Source organism: Theropithecus gelada, chromosome 13 (genome assembly GCF_003255815.1).
Source record: "Theropithecus gelada isolate Dixy chromosome 13, Tgel_1.0, whole genome shotgun sequence".
In the NCBI taxonomy this organism is placed as follows: Eukaryota; Metazoa; Chordata; class Mammalia; order Primates; family Cercopithecidae; genus Theropithecus; species Theropithecus gelada.
The window spans coordinates 1950989-1974408 of NC_037681.1; the positions used below are offsets into that span (position 1 = coordinate 1950989).

A 23420-nucleotide genomic window follows, 5' to 3' on the forward strand; every position below is an offset into this window, starting at 1 on the left:
AATGGTGAAACCCCCGTCTCTACTAAAAATACACAAATTAGCTGGGTGTGGTGACGCATGTCTATCATCCCAGCTACTTGGGAGGCTGAAGCATGAGAATTGCTTGAACCCAGGAGGCAGAGGTTGCGGTGAGCTAAGATCATGCCACTGCACTTCAGCCTGGACAACAGAGCAAGACTCTGTCTCAAAAAAAAAAAAAAAAAGTTAAATTGTGAATTTTATGTTCTGTTCCCCGCCCCCCGACCCCCACACACTCTGACAGTGTTTTATTTCAAACTCATCCCTGCCTTGTGATTACAAAGCTGGTTATCTCCCACAGTCCCTGCTGTGGGAAAAACTGGTATCCTATGTTCTCTGAAACATATTGTCTTTCATCTACACTCAGAAGCTAGACATACAATTTTAAAAAGAAGAAGAGGATCCATGGCTGTGTTATACCTGCCACCTGCCTGGGGCCAGCCATCAGCCATGGTTGTTGATGGTGAGACTGCTGAAAAGACCCAAGCAGGATGGGAGAGAGCAAAGGTAGTTCTTTCTATAGCATGATAGAGATGGAAGACTTCAAAGCTTCCAACAGCCTCATTACCCAGGCTTCACCCCAGAAGTTATTCTTGCCATCAGGCTAGCTGAGGTTTCTGGGCCTCTCCTTGTGCCTCTTCATATTCTTCCCCTGGTTTCAGCTGAGGGCCAGGGATCATAACCATCTTAAGGATGGTGCTTAGCGGGTGCCCATGGGAGAACGATCTTGCCATGCATTCTCCAGCTTCTATAGGGGTTTGTCAGATGCTTTTCAAATACGGCATACTCCAGGCCATTCTTGGGTACATCTTCCCGTCCATACATCAGCCAGCCAAACCAGTCACAGATGGTCAGAGTCTGCTGGGTGTGCATGCCTACGGTGACCTGGCCATATATGTTGTCCTGGTTCATCAGACTTGAACAGTGAACTTGAACCACAAGGTAGGGCTCTAAAGATTCCATGAAGCTCCAGCAGATGGTCTTATATTTGATGTCTCAGATCATGTCTGGAAAACAGTGTTCAGTTACCAAGATATGCAGTCAGTCATGTGTGAGTTGTTTAGACAAAGGTGAGCTTCAGTAAATATATCCTTAGCTTTTTCAGGGAAGTCCTTTGTTCTAAAATTGTCATCATACTCTTTTATCTTCTGGATTGACAATTGTGATGCCACATTCTTCTTCATTCGTTCAGTTCTCTGTTTCAGTCCTTCCTTTGAAAGAGATGGCATATGAGCATCACCTTTAGGAGGAACATAGGCATCAAAGATACCAGCTGTACAGGCCAGATGTATGGGACGATCCAAACGTTATGGAGGAATAACCAGTCCTGCTTTCCAGGCATGTTCCATAAAGTCCTTTTCTGTTTTGTATTTAGGTTGGTAAATAGGAGGTGTGAAATGTTTTTTAGTTCTTACTGGAATTGAGTCACCAGAACCGGCTGCCGAGACCACCAGCCCAAAATCCTTGATAAAAGAGATAACCCCTGAGATATGGGGGCTGCCGTTTTGTTCACACAAAGGCTGCTGGGAAGGTTTTTTTGTTTTTGTTTTCGTTTTTCTTTTTTGTTTTGTTTTTTATAGACAGAGTCTCGCTCTGTCACCCAGGCTGCAGTGCAGTGGCGCAATCTCAGCTCACTGCAAGCTCCGCCTCCCAGGTTTACACCATTTTCCTGCCTCAGCCTCCTGAGGAGCTGGGACTACGGGAGCCTGTCACCACACCCAGATAATTTTTTTTGTATATTTAATAGAGATGGGGTTTCGCTATGTTGGCCAGGCTGGTCCTCGAACTCATGATCTCAGATAATCCACCCACCTTGGTGTCCAAAAGTGTTGGGATGACAGGCATGAGCCACCATGCCCGGCCAATGTTCTTTATATTTTATCACAATTTTTAAAAAGGAATGGTGGTTCACACTTGTAATCCTAACACTTTGGGAGGCTGAGGCAGAAGGATCACTTGAACTCAGGAGTTTGCAACCAACCTGGGCAACATAGGGAGACCCTGTTTCAAAAAAAAAAAAAAATTAATTAGCTGGGTGTGGTGGCACATGCTCCTGGTTCCAGCTACTTGGGAAGCTGAGGTGGGAGGATCACTTGAGCCCAGGAGATGGAGGCCGCAATGAGCTGTGATCATGCCACTGCACTCCCGCCTGGGCTACAAAGTGAGACTCTGTCTCAAAAAAAAAAAAAAAGAAAAAGAAAAAGGAAGAACTGATACATGCTACAATGCAGATGAACCTCTAAAACATGCTAAATGAAGGAAACCAGACACAAAAGGTCACATATTACATGATTCCATTTATATGAAATATCCACAATAGGCCAACCCATGAAGTCAGACAGCAGATGAGTGGTTTACCAGGGCCTGAGCAGAAGGGAAGATAGTGACTGCTAATGGGAATGAAATCTCCTTTGCGGATAATTCAAATATTTTGGAACTAGATAGAGGTGGTGGTTGTACAACATTATAAATATACTAAATGCCACTGAATCATACACTTTAAAATGGTTAATTTTATATTATGTGAATTTTATCTCAAGTTTAAAAAAAAAACTTACTTGATGCTACATTAGTTGGGATTGAAAAAGAAAAATAAATAAATACTTGAGAATAAAGACAAAACATGGAGACTCGGTAACGACTAAAGAAATTGAATGACGGGCCAGGCGCGGTGGCTCACGCCTGCAATCCCAGGACTTTGGGATGCCGAGGCAGGCGGATCACGAGGTCAGGAGATCAAGACCGTCCTGGCTAACACGGTGAAACCCCGTCTCTACTAAAAATACAAAAAAATTAGCCGGGCGTGGTGGCGGGTGCCTGTAGTCCCAGCTACTTGGGAGACTGAGGCAGGAGAATGGCGTGAACCCAGGGGGCGGAGCTTGCAGTGAGCCGAGATCTCGCCATTGCACTCCAGCCTGGGCGACAGAGCGAGAGTCCGTCTCAAAAAGAAAGAAAGAAAGAAAGAGAGAAAGAGAGAAAGAGAAAGAGAGAAAGAGAGAAAGAGAGAGAGAGAAAGAAAACAAATTGAATGACTATTTGAGAATCTTCCCGCAAAGAATACACTAAACCCAAGTGGATTTACAAGTTAATTCTTCCAAATTTTCCAACACCCAAATGTGTAGTTGAGTGGAAATGTCAGAAAAACATTTAATGGCTGGAGAGCAGAGTGTGGGATGGGGTGGTGCTTGGTGAAAGGCGGGCTGGAGAAAATGGGCAAGAACTAGTCATGATAAGAGTCTATCAGGGGGTTTGGACTATCTTAAGCGACTTTGGGAAGATTTTGATGGGTCTGAGCAGGAGAGTGAACCTTTGAACAACCATTATGGGTATAACTTTTAATTTTTTTAAATTTATTTAAAGAATCTCTTTGGCCGGGCGCAGTGGCTCACGCCTATAATCCCAGCACTTTGGGAGGCTGAGGCGGGCAGATCACTTGAGGTCGGGAGTTCGAGACCAGCCTGACCAACATGGAGAAACCCCGTCTCTACTAAAAATACAAAATCAGCCGGGTGTGGTGGCGCATGCCTGTAATCCCAGCTCCTTGGGAGGCTGAGGCAGGAGAATCGCTTGAATCCAGGAGGCAGAGGTTGCAGTGAGCCAAGATCGCACCATTGCACTCCAGTCTGGGCAACAAGAGTGAAACTCTGTCTCAAAAAACAAAACAAAAAAATCCTTGCACAGGGGCCATGCTAATATTCTTGGCATCATTCTCATTTTACTATATGTGCTGCTGAAGCGGACACCATATAACTTTTATAAGCTTTATTTACCAATGCCTTTTCTTTGTTTGCTCTTTTCATTTTTTCTTCTATTCTTTTATTTATTTATTTTTTAAATATTCTTTCTAGAGACAGGGTCTTGCTTTATCGCCCAGGCTGGAGTGCAGTGGTGTGGTCTTGGCTCAGCGCAACCTCTGCTCCCAGTTCAAGTAATTCTTGGCTCACTACAGCCTGAAACGTTTAGGTTCAAGTGATCCTACCACCTTAGCCTCCCAAGTAGCTGGGACTGCAGGCACGCACCACCATGCCTGGCTAATTCTTTTGTATATTTTGTAGAGAGGGGGATTCCACCATGTTGCCCAGGCTGGTCTCAAACTCCTGGGCTCAAACAATCTGCCCACCTTGGCCTCCCAAAGTGCTGGGATTATAGGCATGAGCCATCACACCTGGCCTCTTCCATTCCTTTAAATGCAATCTAAGACATAATGACCAGAAGTTTTAAAAATGAGTTTTAGTTTATTAAGATTAATTCATCCTGTTAAACTGTTCATATGCTTATTAATTCTGTCCTAATCATGATTTTATTTATTTATTTATTTATTTTGAGACAGAATCTCGCTCTGTTGCCCAGGCTGGAGTGCAGTGGTGCAGTATTGGCTCACTGCAACCTCTGCCTCCCAAGGTTCAAGCTCCTGCCTCAGCCTTCTGAGTAGCTGGGACTCCAGGCATGTGCCACCACCCCGGCTAATGTTTGTATTTTTAGCAGAGACAGGATTTTACCATGTTAGTCTTGAACTCCTGACCTCAAGTGATCCACCTGCCTTGGTCTCCCAAAGTGCTGTAATTACAGTTGTAAGCCACTGCACACAGCTTTTACCCGTAATTTTTTTTTTTTTTTTTTTGAGACAGAGTTTCACTGTTGTTGCCCAGGCTGGAGTGCAATTGCACGATCTCTGCTCACCGCAACCTCCGCCTCCCAGGTTCAAGCAATTCTCCTGCCTCAACCTCTCAAGTAGCTGAGATTACAGGGATGCACCACCATGCCCAGCTAATTTTGTGTTTTTAGTAGAGACGGGGTTTCTCCATGTTGGTCAGGCTGGTCTCGAACTCCCAACCTCAGGTGATCTGCCCGCCTCAGCCTCCCAAAGTGCTAGGATTACAGGCATGAGCCACCGCACCCGGCTTACCCATGATTTTAAACATAACTTGTTTTTTGTCTCTTTTTTCTAACTTTTATTTTTGTATTTTTAATATTTATTTATTTATTATTTAGAGACAGGGTCTCACTTTGTAACCCAGGCTGGTGTGATCATAGCTCACTGCAGCCTTGAACTCCCCGGGCCGAAGTGATCCTCCTGCCTCAGCCTCTGGAGTAGCTAGGACCACAGGCACAGACTGTCACAGCTGGCTAATTTTTTTTTTTTTTTTTTTTTTACTTTTTAGTGGAGATAAAGGCTCACTATATTGCCCAGGTTAGCCTCAAACTCCTGAGCTCAAGTGATCCTCTCACCTTGGCCTCCCAAAGTATTGGGATTACATGTGTAAGCCACCACACCTGGCCTTTTTATTTTGGAAAATTATAAATATGCTCAGTTAGAAGGAATGGTGTAATGAAATCTCATGTAACAACATCCAGCTTCAACAAATTTCAAGTAATGGACAATATTTTCATCTATACTGTCACCTACTTCTTTACTGTCATTATTTTGAAATAAAACCTAGACATTATATCAGTTTATTTGTAAATATTTTATTATTAAACATAATCATGTTCCATTATAAAATGAAGTTACTAAACTTCAATTCTCAGGTGTCCGTTATGCGTGTTTGTATATCATGCTCATTGAAGATATTCCAAAATTATCTTTTTTTTTTTTTTTTTTGAGACAGAGTCTTGCTCTGTTGCCCAGGCTGGAGTGCAGTGGCGCCATCTCGGCTCACCGCAAGCTCCGCCTCCTGGGTTCACGCCATTCTCCTGCCTCAGCCTCCCGAGTAGCTGGGACTACAGGTGCCCGCCACCTCGCCCGGCTAGTTTTTTTGTATTTGTTTAGTAGAGACGGAGTTTCATCGTGTTAGCCAGGATGGTCTCGATCTCCTGACCTCGTGATCCGCCCGTCTCAGCCTCCCAAAGTGCTGGGATTACAGGCTTCAGCCACCGTGCCCGGCCCCAAAATTATCTTTAAAACTAAAATGTGGGCTGAGCACAGAGGCTCACACTTTTAATCCCAGCACTTTAGGAGGCCTAGGTGGGAGGGTCACTTGAAGTCAGGAGTTCAAGACTAGCCTGGACAACATAGCAATATTTTCTTTTTAAGGTAATTAATTAATTAAAATAAAATAAAATGTGGCATTTATATTTGGAACTTTGTTCACAGATGTCAGGAAAAATTATAAAATGCACCATTACCCATTTGAAAATAGCTTTTAACCTGGTTTCATCAAAAAGGTGTCTCTAAGAGAAAGAGTAACAGATATAATTAAAAATTATTTGTTAACTTTGTAAAAGCCTTTTTGATATATGTCTTAGGAACTGAAAGAGGGAATAACACTAATAAATTGGTAACGCTTTATTTTCTTCATTGAATGATTTCTATGTCTTTGTTTTTTTTTTTTTTTTTTTTTTTGGCATGGAGTCTCACTCTGTCGCCCAGGCAGGGGTGTAGTGGTGGGATCTCGGCTCACTGCAAGCTCTGCCTCCCGGGTTCATGCCATTCTCCTGCCTCAGCCTCCCGAGTAGCTGGGACTGTAGGTGCCCACCACCACACCTGGCTAATTTTTTGTATTTTTTAGTAGAGACAGGGTTTCACCATGTTAGCCAGGAGTCTCAATCTCCTGACCTCGTGATCTGCCCATCTCAGCCTCTGTCTCCCAAAATGCTGGGATTACAGGCATGAGCCACCGCGCCCAGTCCTTTTTTTGCTTTTCATATGTTGACTTGCTTTAATCCTCACAAACTACCCACGGGCTACCGAGAATCCTACTCCACCATGTTTCAGCATTGTGTAATTGGTATGGTTATCTCCCTGAGTTCTATCCCTGCCAACAAAGAGGTAGGATCCAAAATTGCCACCTATCTGGTCCAAGCCATGATGATCTCAAGCCTTCATTATTATAATAAATTTCTTTCTTTTTTTTTTTTTGACACAGGGTCTCACTGTGTCACACAGGCTGGAGTACAGTGGCATGGTTATAGCTCACGACAACCTTGACCTCTGGGGCTCAAGTGATCCTCCCACCTCAGCCCTCAGAGTAGTTGGGACTACAGGGGCATGCACCACCACATCCAGCTAATTTTTAAACTTCTTCATAGAGACAGGGTCTCATCATGGTGCTCAGGCTAGTCTGGAACTCCTGGGCTCAAGCGATCCTCCCCTCTTGGCCACCCAAAGTCCTGGGATGACAGGAATGAGCCATATGGCTGGTCAATAAAAGACTTTCAAGCAAAAATGTATTAGGATAAGATTCTGGGAGAAAAAAAGAAATATAAAATTTCCAACTTTACAAAGGTTGTTTATGTATTTTTCAGTGGCTGATTATAGTCATTGTGGAATTTAGATTACACTGGGTAAGTATAAATTAGCCAAACAATCATATTTTTAAATTATGTATGTATGTATATGTGTTTACATATTCAAAAATCCTATTTTTCAAACTAAACAAATTTAAAAATTGTAATGTCTATTATATACAATAGTATATAGGTTTAAAAAATTCTATCACAGGGTACATGAGCCAAAAATGTTGGAAGCCATTCCTCTAGATGGCGTATCTTCAGGAAAGTATAGAATCTTGGGAACTCCTCTCCCCTAACATCTGCCTTGAAATATTTACTGATTTAAAAAATTCTTTTTTTCAAGATTTCCTACCACAATAAGCCACTTGATCCACCCCATCAACCTTAGGCCCTCTTCCCTTTCTGGTTCAACAGTGCACCTGTCCCTGCCTCCATCTCTCCTACCCTTCCCCAAACTCCCTTCCCATCATCCTAAAGTCCAAGTCCCTCTCAGCCTGGTTGGAGCTCTGAGCTGCGTGTAAACTTGAAAGGATTTATACCTTCATGACTAAAATGAACTTTCACTGCCATCATCTAAGTCACTTAATTGAAAATTACATTTGTCCCTTGGTATCCAAGAGGGACTGGCTCCAGGAACTCCCTCAAATACCAAAATCTGTGGATGCTCAAGTCCCTTATATAAAATGGCATAGTATTTTGCATATAACCTACACACATCCTCCTGTATACTCTAAATCATCTTTAGATTTATTATTGGACCTAATACAATGTAAATGCTATGTACACCGTTGTTGTACTGTATTGTTTAGGGAATAATGACAGGAAAAAAGTCTGTGTGTGTTCAGTACAGACTTTTTTTCTTTTTTTGAGACAAGATCTGTCTCTATCACCCAGGCTGGAGTGTAGTGGCGCAATCTCGGCTCACTGCAAGCTCCACCTCCCAGGCTCAAGCCATCCTCCCACTTCAGCCTCCCGAGTAGCTGGTAGCTGGGACTACAGGTGCACACTACCGTGCCCAGCTAATTTTTGTATTTTTTTGTAGAGATGGGTTTTGTCATGTTACCCAGGCTGGTCTTGAACCTTTGTGAGTTCAAGCGGCCCTCCCGACTCCATCTCCCAAAGTGCTGCTATTATATGCGTGAGCCACCACACACGGACAGAAGCAATTTTTTTTCTCCAATTTTTTTTTTCTTTTTTCTTTCTCCAGTGTCAGTGTTGATCCACATATTTCCAATCTGCAGTTGGTTGAATCCACCAATGCAGAACCCACGGAAACAGAGATCTGACTGTATTGGACCTTGAATCATTCAGGTTATATCCAGAACAATCCAGGCAGCCTCCTGTATCTTTGTCTATGAGTGACCTAAGGCTGAAGGCTGACTTTGACCTCAAGGTGAGTGCCTGAAGGCATCAGGTAAACACAGCCCTTCAGTGCCACTCTTGTTTAATACCTCTCAATGGTGCCAAATACTGTGGAGGACAGAATGCAGTCTCGCAATTTCCCTCCTTGACTGAGCCAACCTTATCTTACTAAACTCAGTGAAAGTCACTTTCCTCTTCTCCTTTCTCACTAAAGTCAATCACCCCACTGTCCTTCAGCCTCTGGTACAGGTCTAGCTCTCTTGTGCCCCTCTCCTCTGCCTTCACCTTCAAGGTCCTTTAGCCTGAAGTGTTTTCCAGACTCCTTCAGTGATTGACTGCCTCTTTCTCTTCCGGTTTGTTGCAATTAGACAGTAACTGTCAAGATGTAAGATATCTACCTATGAGCCTGTACGAAGAAATATTCATATAGGTCCCCACAACATTAAAAGGATGCTTATTGCAACATTTTTTATTTTTATTTTTTTACACAGAGCCTCGCTGTGTCACCCAGGCTGGAGTGGAGTGGTGCAATCATAGCTTACTGCAGCCTTGAACTCTTGAACTCAAGTGATCCTTCCACCTTAGCCTCCCTGGTAGCTGGAACTATAGGCACGCCACCACTCCTCACTAATTTTTTATTTATTTTTATTTTTTATAGAGATGGGTCTAAGTTTGTTGCCCAGGCTGATCTTGAACACCTAGCCTCAAGAAATCCTCCCGCCTTGGCTTGCCAAAGCACTGGGATCACAGACATGAGTCACCACACCCAGCTCAGCATTTTTTTTCTTTGTTTGTTTGAGACAGGGTCTTACTCTGTTGCACAGGCTGAAATGCAGTGATACAATCATGGCTCGTTGCAGCCTTGATTTCCCCAGGCTCAAGCAATCCTCCTGTCTCAGCCTCCTGTGTAGCTGGGACTACAGGCATGTGCCACCATGCGAGCTAATTTTTAAATTATTTTATAGAGATGGGGGGGTCTCACCATGTTGCTCAGGCTGATCTTGAACTCCTGGGCTTAAGCGATTCTCCTGCCTTGGCCTCTCAAAGTGCTGGGATTACAGGTGAAAGCCGCCACAGCAGTCTTTTTTTTTTTTTTTTTTTTTTTCCTTTTTTAATAGATAAGGGCTTTCGCTATGTTGCCCAGGCTTGTCTCAAATTCCTAGGCTCAAGCAGTCCTCTTACTTCCATCTCCCAAAGTGCTGAGATTATAGGCATGAGCCACCATGCCCAGCCTGGCCATTTTTTAAGAGAAAAAAAACTGTTAAGAATTTAAATACCCTTCAAGAAAGGAATGGTAAAATGGTTGTACATATGCAGCCATTAAAAAGAGTGAAGTAGATCAGTAAGTCCCGGCATGGGTAGAGGTCCCTGGTACTGAATATTGCATGTCAAAGAAGAAAATCACGGCACATATAGAGTGTGTTTTCCCATTCATGTAAAAACAGCAAAGCCGCCAGTCTGTGTGGATATAGAAAAAGGTCCAGAAAGCCTCACACCAAGCAGGAGTGGAAGAATAGGAAAAAGGGCATTTTTCTTTTCCTCTACTTATTCCTATTTTGTGTGAGCACTTTACAGTAAACTGTGTGTTTATGTAATAATAGAAATTTGAGGTAAATTTGAAGGCAAAGAGCTGTCTGCAAATTGGTGTCATGCTAGGGAAATATAACCTTCCAAAGAGATACCAAAAGTTTAAAGCAACCTCCCTGGCACCTGCCTTGAGCTGAGCGGGTAAGATGTGACCCATTGCCTTGGTGCTGGAATTGTCAGTTAGATCCTTACTGTCCATGGCCAGGTCCGGTGGCTCATGCCTGTAAACTCAGCACCTTTGAAGGCCGAAGCGGGTGGATCACTTGAGGCCAGGAGTTTGAGACCTGCCTGGTCAACATGATGAAGCCCCATCTCTACTAAAAACACAAAAAATTAGCTGGGCATGGTGGTGGGCACCTGTAATCCCAGCTACTTGGGAGGCTGAAGGAGGCTGAGGCAGGGGAATTGCTTGAGCCTGGGAGGCGGGAGTTGCAGTGAGCTGGGATCGTGCCACTGCACTCCAGCCTGGGCAACAGAGAAGACTGGCTCAAAATACATAAATAAATAAATAACGCTTATTGTCCGGAACAGGATCACATCTTTTGACATAAAGCTGTTGGATGGCACATGAGAAATCGTCCCCATGGTCCAATCACCTCCCACCAGACCCCACCTCCAACTTTGGGGATTACAATTCAACATGAGGTTTAGCAAGGACCACATCCAAACCCTACAGTTAGAAATGGTTCATTTCTTCTTGCTGGGGTTCCCAGCCAAGGCAAAGCTTGTTTTTCTTCCCTGGGGCAAGAAAGGGAAATGGGGAGAGTGGCAGGGGCTGGGAGATGAGAAAGTAGAAGTGGAAGAATAAATGAATCAGGAGAATAAAGAAGAGAGGAGAAGAACAAAGGGGAGCAGATGGGAGAAGAGAGAAGGGAACAGGATGGGACAGGCAAGGGCAGAGGAGAGGAGAAGAAAGTGGAGAGGAAATGTGAAGGGAATGGAAGGAAAAGGAAAGGAGGAAATATGAGGGGAGAGGAGGAAAAGAAAGGAATTCTTATCACTCAAATTTTAGGTCAAAGAGGGGCACTTGAGAAAGGATGGAAAGAAAGAAGGGAAGACAAAACAGAAGAGAGAACAGAGAACAGGAATAAAAACTCAACCTGATGGTGACTACCATTTTAATTTCTAAGCCAAGTAGGAGGACAAGATGAATATACACTATAGGTTGTTTCTGAACAGCTGATATTTGGGAATGCTTTGCTTTCTGACCTCAGCCAGTCTAAATAAACCAAGGTGTCTATTGCTGCATAACAAATTATCCCAAAACTTAGTAGCTTAAACAACAAACATGTATTATCTCACACAGTTTGTAAGAGTCAGGAATGCAAGAGTTGCTTAGCTGGATAATTCTGGCTCAGAGTTTGTCATGAGGTTGAAGTCAAGATACAGCCAGGGCTGCAGTCATCTGAAGGCTTGACTGGGGCTGGAGAATCAGATGCTTCATCTATACTGACTACAGGCCTCAGTTCCTTGCCAGATGGGCCTCTCCATAAGACTGCTTGAGGATCCTCATGACATGGCAGCAAGTTTCCCCCAGAAGGAGTGATCCAAGAGAGCAAGGTAGAAGTCACAATGTCTTTTACGACTTAGCCTTAGAAGTCACAGACCATCACTTCTACCCTATTCAGTTGACTACACCCACCTTTTATACAGTGTGGAAGGGAACTGCGAACAACAGGAATATCAGAATGTGGGGATCATTCAAGGCCATGTTGGAGGCTGGTAATCACACAAGGCAGAAGAAAAGTTTCTTTTTTTTTTGAGATGGAGTCCCACTGCTCACTGTCACCTAGGCTGGAGTACAGTGGCACAATCACGGCTGACTGCAGCCTCAACCTCCTGGGCTCAAGTGATCTCCCCACCTTAGCCTCCCAGATAATTTGGACTATAGACACTCAACACCATGCCTAGCTAATTTTATTTTATTTTAGTAGAAACGAAATCTTGCTATGTTGCCCAGGCTGATCTCGAACTGGGCTCAAGCAATTCTCCCACCTCAGCCTCCCAAAGTGCTGGGATTACAAACATTAGCCACCTCACCTGGTCTAACAGATAAATCTCCGACGAGTGGTCTCTTCTCTAGCTCTTTACAGTGACTCAAGAATTAGTCTTGTCAAATCTCTCTGGGATGCTTATCACTCAGCAGTTTCTCTTCTAGCTGTATTCTCTGGAGATGTGTGTCCTAATGGACAAGAATATCCCTAAAAGCATTGTTCTTGGACAAAAAATATTTGATAGCCCAAGCACCATTCAACAATTAACCACATAAGTTGTGCTATATTTATATGACATAATACTCCAACTATAAACCCACTCTCATGATTAACCAACTATGGCCATATGCAACAACCTAGATGAATCTCACAATGTTGAACAAAAGAAGCCAGACCAATATACACTGTGTTAGTTCCCATTTAGATAAAGCTTAAAACACTCAAATCTAAACTAAAATGTTCAGGGCTGCCTACTTAGGTGATAAAACTATAAAGAAAACAATGAACTTATCAGCATAAGACTCAGGGGAGTGACTTCTTTTTTGGGGTGATGGAAGGTGTTACAATCAGGAAGGGGCAGGATGCAGCTTCTGACAAAGTTTTATTTCTGTGTCTGAGTGCTGGTTACAACTGTTTCCTTTTACATAATACCTTAAGCCATAGATTTACGTGTTGGGCACTTTTCTGTATATGTATCATTTCACAATAAAAGGACTTTTAAAAAAATCTGAACGCTCCAAGATCCTGTCTTAGAAAACAATCAACAATGATGATGATACTAATCAGCCTATCATGTGCACGTAGGCTCCATCCCTCTGCAGTATGGGTGATGGGGATTTGCAGCGAGTAGGGAAAAGCTTGTACCCTCAAATCAGTGACACGCAGTGAACCCTGACCCCTGGTGCCCACGACTGCAGAGCCTCACGTTTGGACGCTGGGAACTGAATCCCTATTGTGGTGACCTCTGAGCTTCTCCTTCCAGAAACCTTGGTCCTGGAAGAATTTCAGTCTGGTTCTGCCATCATGAGTCTCCCCCATCACCCGTCCTTCTTTGCCTGCTCCCTCCCACCCCTTCCAATCCTAGCTTTTCTGAATTTCTTTTGTTAAGCTGACAGAAGCCATAATTGAGCCTCCTGACAAGAGCTGGACTGTGCTTTTCTCTCTCTTTTCCTTTTTTGCAATCTACAATGAGCCTTCCAAGTTCATTACCGCAGATGGTCCTGGTCAGGACCCAGGGCCCGATGGCAGAAGCTTATTATCCAGCCTCGGGGACAGTGAGAACTGGCTGGCAGCCGCAGTCATTCTGAAGCAGTCATGTCCAATTAGAAGAAACATTAGACACTTTCCTTCTGGAGCCCCATTAACAAATTAGTCGTACCACAAACTGAGAGAGACTGGATGGGACCAAATACCTTTTGACCACTGGATAATTTGATAATTTGGAGAAGAAACAGCGCAGAACACTGCTCTGTGTGTGTGTGTGTGCGTGTGTGTGTGCGTGTGTGTGTGTCTGTGTGTATGTGTTGGAGGTAGGAGATAGCAGGTGGTTTGGGAGGAGGATTTGACCCCATATGCCTGTGCCACCCAGGAATGAAATCTTTCTAATACTAAGCTATGTCTGTTACTGGGTTAAAATGGTCAGGCATTTGGCAAGAATGGCTGTCTTTTTGTGGTCAGCATTTCATCCATGCTGGACTTGCTGGGTTGTAGAAGCTGGCACTGTGTTCTTATGAATTTTTGTTAAGTTTTAGTTCCAGGAAGTTTGTGGGAAGAGGGTTGGGGAATCCAAAACCCCACGTACCTGCTGTGATAAAATAATCTTAATTCACTATTTTAAAATTATATTGGGTTTTTAAAATATTGGCTGTAAATGACTTGCTCAGGAAAAGTACTAATTAGACCTCTGAGATTTTTTAAATTCCAAAGTCTGAACCACAAATAAGTTTTTGTTGCTAAGGAAACCACTGCATTCAAATTACCATTGCAAATTTCAATTGCCATTTTAAGTTCATTTGCAATAGAGCAAAAGATAGGAGCAACTCCTCTGAAAGGGAGAGAGAGAAAGGAAGATGAAGTAAAAAGGAAAGGATGTTACTGGTGAGAACGCAATTCCTGTTTTTGATCGATAGCTGAAGAACTAAGAAAATCTAGAAGCAGAGGACTGCAGACAAAGGCCATATGGTCTCTCATTCCATGACAGGTTATCAATCCTGAAGTCTCCCATTAGAAAGATTCTTAGAGATTTTCTGCCAACTCCCATTCAGCACAGGAGTGTTCTTTTTATTTACTATAGATCTTACACATGTAAACAAATAACAAGAGAATCATAACAGCTTCATGCCAATATGTTCAACAACCTAGATAAAATGGACAGGTTCCTTCAAAAACATAAATTTATCTTATCTGTCATCAGATTAGAATTAAAAGAAGAAAAATTATTAAAAAATTAAAAGAAAAAAGTAACATCAAAATTAACCCAAGGAGAAATTTTAAAATCCAAATAGTTTCATATCTATTAAATATGCTGAATTGTTATTATTGTTTTTTGAGACAGAGTCTTGCTTTGTCATCCAGACTGGAGTGAGTGCAGTGGCATGATCTTGGCTAACTGCAGCCTCCGCCTCCTGGGTTCAAGTGATTCTCCTGCCTCAGCGTCCTGAGTAGCTGGGATTACAGGCGCCTGCCATCATGCCCAGTTAATTTTTGTATGTTTAGTAGGGATGAGGTTTCACCATGTTCGCCAGGCTGGTTTTGAACTCCTGACCTCAGAAGATCCACCCACCTCAGCCTCCTAAAGTGCTGGGATTACAGGCATGAGCCACTGGGCCTGGCCAAGAAAGTTATTTTTAAAAAGCAGTGCTGCAACTGTATATCTTTTAAGGAAAAAAATTTAATCCCAACCCAATCTCATTCTACATTTAAAATTAATTTGAAATTAATCACAGACAAAACATGAAAACCAAAACCAGAAAGCTTCTAGAAACAAAACACAACAAAAAGCAATCTTGAAGTTATCAAAGATTTCTTGAACAGGGCACAAAAAATGTTAAAGAAAAAATAAATACATTTGACTTTATAGATACTTCTATTCTCCAAAGATAATAAAAGGGCAAGCCAGGGACTGGGAGAAAATATTCACAATGTGCATATGTAGCAAATGTCTTGAATCCCAATAAGAAATAATTCAGGCCTGGTGTGTGGCCCACGTCTGTAATCCCAGCACTTTGGGAGGCTGAGGTGGGAGGATCACCTGAGGTCAGGATTTTGAGACCAGCCTGACCAACATGGTGAAACTCTGTCTCTACTTAAAATACAAAAATTAGCCAGGTGTGGTGGTGGGCATCTGTAATCCCAGGTACTTGGGAGGCTGAGGCAGGTAAGTTGCTTAAACCTAGGAGGCAGAGGTTGTACTGAGCAAAGACTGCACCATTGCACTCCAGACTGGGTGACAAGAACAAAACTCTGTCTCAAAAATAAATAAGTAAATTAATTAATAACAATAATTCATACAAATTAATAATAAGAAAACCAACTCTTTTTTTTTTTTTTAAGATGAGGTCTTGCTATGTCGCCCAGGCTGTTTTTGAACTCCTGAGCTCAAGTGATCTTCTCGCCTTGCAAGTGATCAGCTCAGGCTGCAGTGCAGTACCTGTAGCCTCAACCTCCAGGGCTCAAGGGATCCTCCCACCTCAGCCTCCCAAGTAGCTGTGGAGGCCACAGGATCACTTCAGCTTGTATGGAAATTATATGTGTGATTTCCACGCATATAATCCCTTTAATATTCCCAACGATTCCGTGAGGTATCTGCTTGTATCCTCATCTTGGAGACAAAGAAAGTGAGATTCAAAAAGGTTCAGAGAATGTCTCAAGAATCCCTCCCAAAGTGCTGGGATTACAGGTGTGTGCCAACATGCCCAGCCCCCAACAGTTTTTTAAATGTTTAAAATTCTGAACAGAAACTACCAAAAAAGATATGCAAATGGCTCATAAGCACATGAAGTTATGTTCAACATCATGAGTCATCAAGGAAATCCATATGAAAACCACAATAATAGCTAAGTGTTAAAAGACTGATAATTGCAATAGTTGACAAGGATGTGGAACAATGAGAACTTCATACACAGATCATGGGAGGGTAAAATGGTACAACCACCTTTGAACACCGATTTTAAGTTTCATACAAAAATGACACGGCCGGGCGCTGTGGCTCATGCCTGGAATCCCAGGACTTTGGGAGGCCGAGGTGGGTGCATCATGAGGTCAGGAGTTCAAGACCAGCCTGGCCAAAATGGTGAAACCCCTTCTCTACTAAAAATGCAAAAATTAGCAGGGCATGGTAGCAGGTGCCTGTCATCCCAGCTACTCTGGAGGCTGAGGCAGAGAATTGCTCGTAGAGAATTGCTCGAATCCAGGAGGCAGAGGTTGCAGTGGGCCGATATCGTGCGGCTGCACTCCAGCCTGGGCGACAGAGCGAGATTCTGTCTCAAAAAAAAAAAAAAAAAAGGCAAAAACACCTATATTACGATCCAGCAAATTCCACTTCCAGGTAACAGCAGATGTCCACAAAATCGCTTCCATATAAATGTTTATATAATAGTAGCTGCCATGTTCTGAATGTGTCCCTCTAAAATTCATGTATTGGAAACTTATTTTATTATTATTTTTTAAAGACAGGGTCTTGCTCTGTTGCCCAGGCTGGAGTGCAGTGGTGCGATCATGGTTCAGTGTAGCCTTCACCTCCGGAGCTCAAGCAACCTTCCTGCCTCAGGCTCCTGAGTAGCTGAGACCACAAGTGCACACCACGATGCCTGGCTGGTTGTTTATTTTTTGTAAAGATAGGTTCTCACTATATTGCCCGGGCTGGTCTTGAGTTCCTGGGCTCAAGCCATCCTCCTGCCTAGGCCCCCCAAAGTGCTGGGATTACAGGCGCAAGCCACCATGCCTGGCCGTGTTTTGGAAACTTAATCCCTAATGCAACAGTGCTGAGAGGTAGGGCCTTTGGGGAGGTGTTTAGACCAGAAGAGCTCTGCTTTCATGAACGGATTAATGCTGTTATAAATGGGCTTGATGGAGGAAATTAGACCGTTTTTTTTGCTTCCACTTGCTACCATGTGAGGACACAGTGTTCCTCCCCTCTGGAAGATGCAGTGTTCAAGGCTCCATCTTGGAAGCAGAGAGCAGCCCTCACCAGATGCTGGTGCCTTGATCATGGACTTTCTAGCCTCCAGAACCCTGAGAAATAAACTTCTGTTCTTTACAAGTTACCCAGTCTAGAATTCTAATATTATAGAAGCAAAAACAGACTAAAACAGTAGCTTTATTCATAATAGCCGAAAACTGGAAATCAACCAAATGTCCATCAATGGGGGACTAGATAAATAATCTGAAGTACATCTACACAGTAGAATATTACTCAACAAGAAAAAAAAATGAATTATTGATACATGCGATAACACAGATTAATCTCACAATTATCATGCTGAGTGAAAGAAGCCAGACAAAAAGACTACACTGTGTATTTCTTATATAAAGTTCTATAGCAAGCAAAACTGATCTATGGTGACAGAAATAAGGTCTGCCATGAGCTGGGTGAGCAGTCACCACAAAAGGGCAGGAGGGAGCTCTGTGAGGTGAAGGAAGTATTCTACATCTTGACTGGGTGGTGGGTAAATGGCTTTATAAGTACCAAAACAAAGCCAACTGACTACCAAAACGGGTCCCTCTCCTGTACATAACTATACCTCAATCAAGGTTTTTTTGTTTGTTTGGTTAGTTGGTTGTTTTTTTGTTTGGTTGTTTGTTGAGACGGAGTCTTGCTGTGTTGCCCAGGCTGGAGTGCAATGGCGTGATCTCGGCTCCCTGCAACCTCTGCCTCCCAGGTTCAAGCAATTCTCCTGTCTCAGCCTCCCAAGTAGCTGGGATTACAGGCATGTGCCATCACACCTGACTGATTTTTACATTTTTAGTAGAGACAGAATTTTACCATGTTGGTCAGGCTGGTCTCAGGTGATCCACACACCTCAGCCTCCCAAAGTGCTGGGATTATAGGCGTGAGCCACTGTACCTGGCCTTCAAGTTTTATTTATTTATTTTTACATGGGTGGGACCAAATTAGAAAGAGGTGTGAAGATTGAAGAGGAGCTTGTGTTGTATCCTGCAGCCAATAAGAAACCACCATAGTTGCTTACCAGAGAGTGATAGGATGAAATTAATCAGAATCATTTTAATTCACCAAATAGCTGTTGGGGCAAGGCATTGTGCTAGATAGTGCAGCAATTCTGATAGAAATAATACAAATAAAAGTCATTTATTCTTGTTACGTTTTACCTGTTCCACAACCAATGCACTTCCAAGTACACTGAGTAGACTGGACATCACCCCCAAACAACCTGCTAAGGTAGAGGAGGAAGGTTTCTAAATCCCTTTTTTATAGGAGATAATTGATGCTTAGATTGGCAAGTGAGGAAGTGAGGACTAGACATTCAGATGACAAATTCAGCTTTTTTGTAATGTACACTTACACAGAGTTTAACAACCTATAGATGATTTTCACACATATAATCCCTTTAATATTCCCAACCACCCTGCGAGGTATCTGCCTGGACCCTCATCCTGGGGACAAAGAAAGTGAGATTCAAACAAGTTCGGAGGATTTCTGAAGAACCCAGAGCTAGTCAAGTTCAGAGGATGGTACTGGGACCTGGGTTTTGTGATTCCACATCTAACCTGGCACCACCTCACGGCCTCTCTGAGTCCTTGTTCTACGGATCAGAACTTTGCCAGGCCCAGAGCCACAGCTTCTGTGTGAGCCATCCCTGTTGAAGCTCCTCACAGCCTTCTCAGACCTAGGGATAGCCACTGTGGGCAGACTCGGGTCCCGTGACTCCTTCTACTATTTATTTATTTATTATTATTATTTTTTTTAATTAAGAGACAGAGTCTTTCTCTGTTACCCAGGCTGGTGGAACCGCCGCCTCCCGGGTTCAAGTGATTCTCCTGCCTCAGCCTCTAGAGTAGCTGGAACTCTAGGCACCCGCCACCACGCCCAACTAATTGTTTTGTATTTTTGGTAGAGACAGGGTTTCACCATGTTGGCCAGGATGGTCTTGATCTCTTGACCTATTGATCTGCCCGCCTCGGCCTCCCAAAGTGCTGGGATTACAGGTGTGAACCACCACACCCAGCGAACTCCTTCCACTGTTTTCTTTTCTTTTCTTTTTTTTTTTTTTTTTTTGAGATAGGGTCTCACGCTGTTGCTCAGGCTGGAATGCAGTAGCTGCAGCCTCGACCTCCAGGGCTCATGGGATTCTCCCACTTCAGCTTCCCAAGTAACCGGGACCACAAACACATACCACAATGCCCAGCTAATTTTGTTTTTGTTTTTGTTTTTTTGTAGAGAGGGACACTCAATATGTTGGCCAGGCTGGTCTTGACTCCTAAGCTCCAGTGATCCATCCACCTCGGCCTCTCAAAGTGCTGGGATTACGGACAGGAGACACAGCACCTCACTCACTCCTTTCACTCTTAAAACTGTCACAAAAGACTTGGTGTGTTCTTACCACCAAAAACAACAAAAAAGTAAATATGAGTGGTGATGGATATGCTCATTAGCTTGATTATGGTGATCATTTCACAATGTATACATATATAAAAACATCACATCGTACACCTAAAATATACACAATATTTATTTTTCAATTATGCCTCAATAAAGTTGAAAAAAATCATTTAATATGAAAGGACTTTTCTGGCCGGGCATAGTGACTCATGCCTATAATTCCAGAACTTTGGGAGGCCGAGGCAGATGGATTGCCTGAGCCCAGGAGTTTGAGATCAGTCTGGGCAACATGGTAAAATGATGTCTCTACAAAAAGTACAAAAATTCCCCGGACATTGCGGCTTGAGTCTGTAGTCCCAGCTACTCAAGAGGCTGAGGTGGGAGCATCTCCTAAGCCCAGGGAGTCAAGGCTGCAGTGAGCGGAGATGGTGCCACGGCACTCCAGCCTGGGTGACAGAGTGAGACCCTGTCTCAAAAAAAAAAAAAAGAAACAAACAGAGAGACAGAGAGAGAGGGAGGGAAGGAAGGAAGGAGGGAGAGAGGGAGGGAGGGAAAGAAAAGAAAAAAAAGAAAAGAAAAAGAAAGGACCTTTCCTTTCTGGCTTAAACTAGGCTTTATTCATCTCAATTTCCCCTTCTCTCTCTCTCATTACCCCAAATCTTTATTTATTTGTTTGTTTTTTTTTGTTTTTTTTTTTTTTTTGAGACTGAGTCTGGCTCTGTCGCCCAGGCTGGAGTGCGGTGGCCGGATCTCAGCTCACTGCAAGCTCCGCCTCCCGGGTTCACGCCATTCTCCTGCCTCAGCCTCCTGAGTAGCTGGGACCACAGGCGCCCGCCACTTCGCCCGGCTAGTTTTTTGTATTTTTTAGTAGAGACGGGGTTTCACCGTGTTAGCCAGGATGGTCTCGATCTCCTGACCTTGTGATCCGCCCGTCTCGGCCTCCCAAAGTGCTGGGATTACAGGCTTGAGCCACCGCGCCCGGCCTATTTATTTGTTTTTTAATGGAATGATCCAGGAATTTGCATGCCATCCTGGTGCAGAGGCCATGCTCAGTTTCTCTGTGTTGTTCTCATTTTTAGCATATGTGCTGTGGAAGCAAGCCTAAATCTTCATTGGTTTTTTAAAAATTATTATAAAAGTATACATTCTTATTGTAGAAACAAAACCAAACCAAAGAAATAGAAACATTTCTGACTTAGATTTGGGGGGAGTGGTAAATGCCTCTAATTTCAATAGGGAGTCATTTACAGTGGAAGCAAATTACATGACACTGCTGTAAAAAGTGTTGTGGTTGTTGAAAAAGTGACACCCTGGCCAGGTCTGGTGGCTCACTCCTGTAATCCCAGCACTTTGGGAGACAGAGGCAGGCGGATCGTGAGGTCAAGAGATTGAGACCATCCTGGCCAACATGGTGAAACCCCATCTCTACTAAAAATACAAAAATTAACTGGGTGTGGTGGTGCATGCGTGTAGTCCCAGCTACTCTGGAGGCTGAGGCAGAAGAATCGATTGAACCCGGGAGGCGAAGTTTGCAGTGAGCCGAGATCGCACCACTGCACTCCAGCCTGGGGGACAGAGAGAGAGTCCGTCTCAAAAAAAAAAAAAAAAGAAAGATAAAGTGACATCCTGCCTGCTTAACTAGTCTCCATCATCACTGGCCCCCTGAAGCCATGTGAGTTTGCAACCCCTTCTGTACGCTCAGTCCTCATCGATGGACTGGTTACTCCCCTCATTGGGGTGGGGAAAATTCCAGTTAACATGTACAGGTCCCTGCTATGAACTAAGTGCCTTTCCATGTATTACGTCATCAGATCCCAGGGACTAGCCTTAGAGGAAAGGCACTGCTCTGCTTATTTTTCCGATAAGGGCATGGGTCACGTAGCCTGTGCAAGGTCAACACTAGTGAATACAGGACTCTAGTCAAATGTAGAAATGTAATTCTGAACCCTGTGCGTTTAACTCTAGACTGTACCGCCTCCCTAAAGAGACCCAAACCATGCCTTACAGTAACCTTGAAGGATAAACGCAGGTCCAGCAGAGGGTCTAACATCCAGGGAAACCTCCCTGGAGAGCTTGGGCTTCACTAGGGATTCTTGGCTCCAAATGGAATAAGTCCTGAATGGGTGCCTTTCGGGTTGGGTGACAAGCCAAGGGAAAGATATTCTGGGGGAAAGGGATGGGACAATAGGAAAGCAGAGTCTCTTTAGCACACTCCATGTTGATTTCTGTTTTTCAAATCATCAAGTTTCCTTTCCTCCCTCCCTCCCTCCCTTCCTCCCTCCCTCCCTCCCTTCCTTCCTTTCCTTCTTTTTTCTCAATCTCTCCTTTTTCATCCAACTGAAACCTGTGGGAAATGCTGGTATCTTCCTGAGCTGAAACCTTTTAAAAAATTTTTTAATCTGATTTCAGAGAGGCATGTGTTGATCCCTCCATTGTCTATGATGGAACAAAATCTCAGACCCGTAATTATCTCTTCTCCTGGCAGGCCTTAAGATGAAACAGACAGGAAGACCTGAGCGGATTCTTCTCAGATGCCACCTCTTAGCACTGGGCTTTGCGAGCCTGTTATTTGGGGCGCTGCAGAAGGCAAGGCCCTATCCCGCCAAGGATCAATGGGAAAATAAGCAGTTGCTTGTGAATAGACTGCGGTCTCCTGCAGTTGTCAGGCCTCCTTGGTAATGGCTATTTATCCCCACTTAATTGCTACCTGGGTTCCCCTCATTCTGTGCTGGCTGGCACTTCCCACCACTGCCACCCTGGGCAAACTCAGGGCAGCCCGCAGAGGTGCAGCATGCCTGCCCGCCAGCCCCTTCACAGAAGCTGAAGATGCTGGTGACCTCAGCAAGCCTGCATCAGTGACACCACCCTTTACTGCCTCTCTACTGGGTGGTGTTACCCTGATCATCAATGCCTCGTGCCAGCTGTACTGGCTCAGCCCTGGGATCTACTTGCCAGCCATGCTTAGTGTCCAGGTGGTTCATGGGTAGACCTGAGTGATAGTACTTCTATTTGACAACAAACAGTCTGAAGCTGGAAAAAAAAAAAAAAAGGAAAGAAAAAAAAAGTGTGTTCCTGGAAAGTGGAAGAGCCCAGAGAACTTCAGAGAAAGGGCATCTAAGCCCATCCATGTCTGGATCTCATTATGTGATATGATAAATGGATACCTTTAAAATAAGAGAGAAAAACACATTAGTACCTAAGTAAAAATCCCACACAAAATATGATAAACCAAACCACACATTATAGCATGAGTAAATTTGACAAATATAAACTAGCTTGAACTTGGAAAATCAAATCCTATAATTTATAATCATCAAGAAGAGACAACTCACAAAATGGGAGAAAATATTTGTACATTATCTACTAGACAGTGGCCTAGTATCGAAAATATATAAAGAACAATGACAGCTTAATGATAGAAAAAAACAATGCTAGCCTGACAAAGGCAAGGCAAAAAAAAAAAAGATAATCCAATTGAAAAAGATTTGAACAGACATTTCTACAAAGAAAATAGACAAATTGGGCGGGGCATAGTGGCTCATATCTGTAATCCCATTACTTTGGGAGGCTGAGGGAGGAACCCTTGAGGCCAGGAGTTGGAGACCAACCTGAGCAACATAGCGAGACCTCATCTTTACTAAAAGAAAAAAAATTAGCTGGGCATGGTG

General features: G+C 43.6%; 1 non-coding gene and 1 pseudogene across 1 annotated transcript; both read right to left on the bottom strand.

Annotated features, from left to right (window-relative positions):
- Nucleotides 1-617: 617 nt before the first annotated feature.
- Nucleotides 618-22733, bottom strand: LOC112605288 (annotated as a pseudogene).
- LOC112605446 lies at nt 20748-20851 on the bottom strand. The gene has a single exon (XR_003115437.1). It is a non-coding gene; the product is annotated as a U6 spliceosomal RNA (small nuclear RNA).
- Nucleotides 22734-23420: the final 687 nt, after the last annotated feature.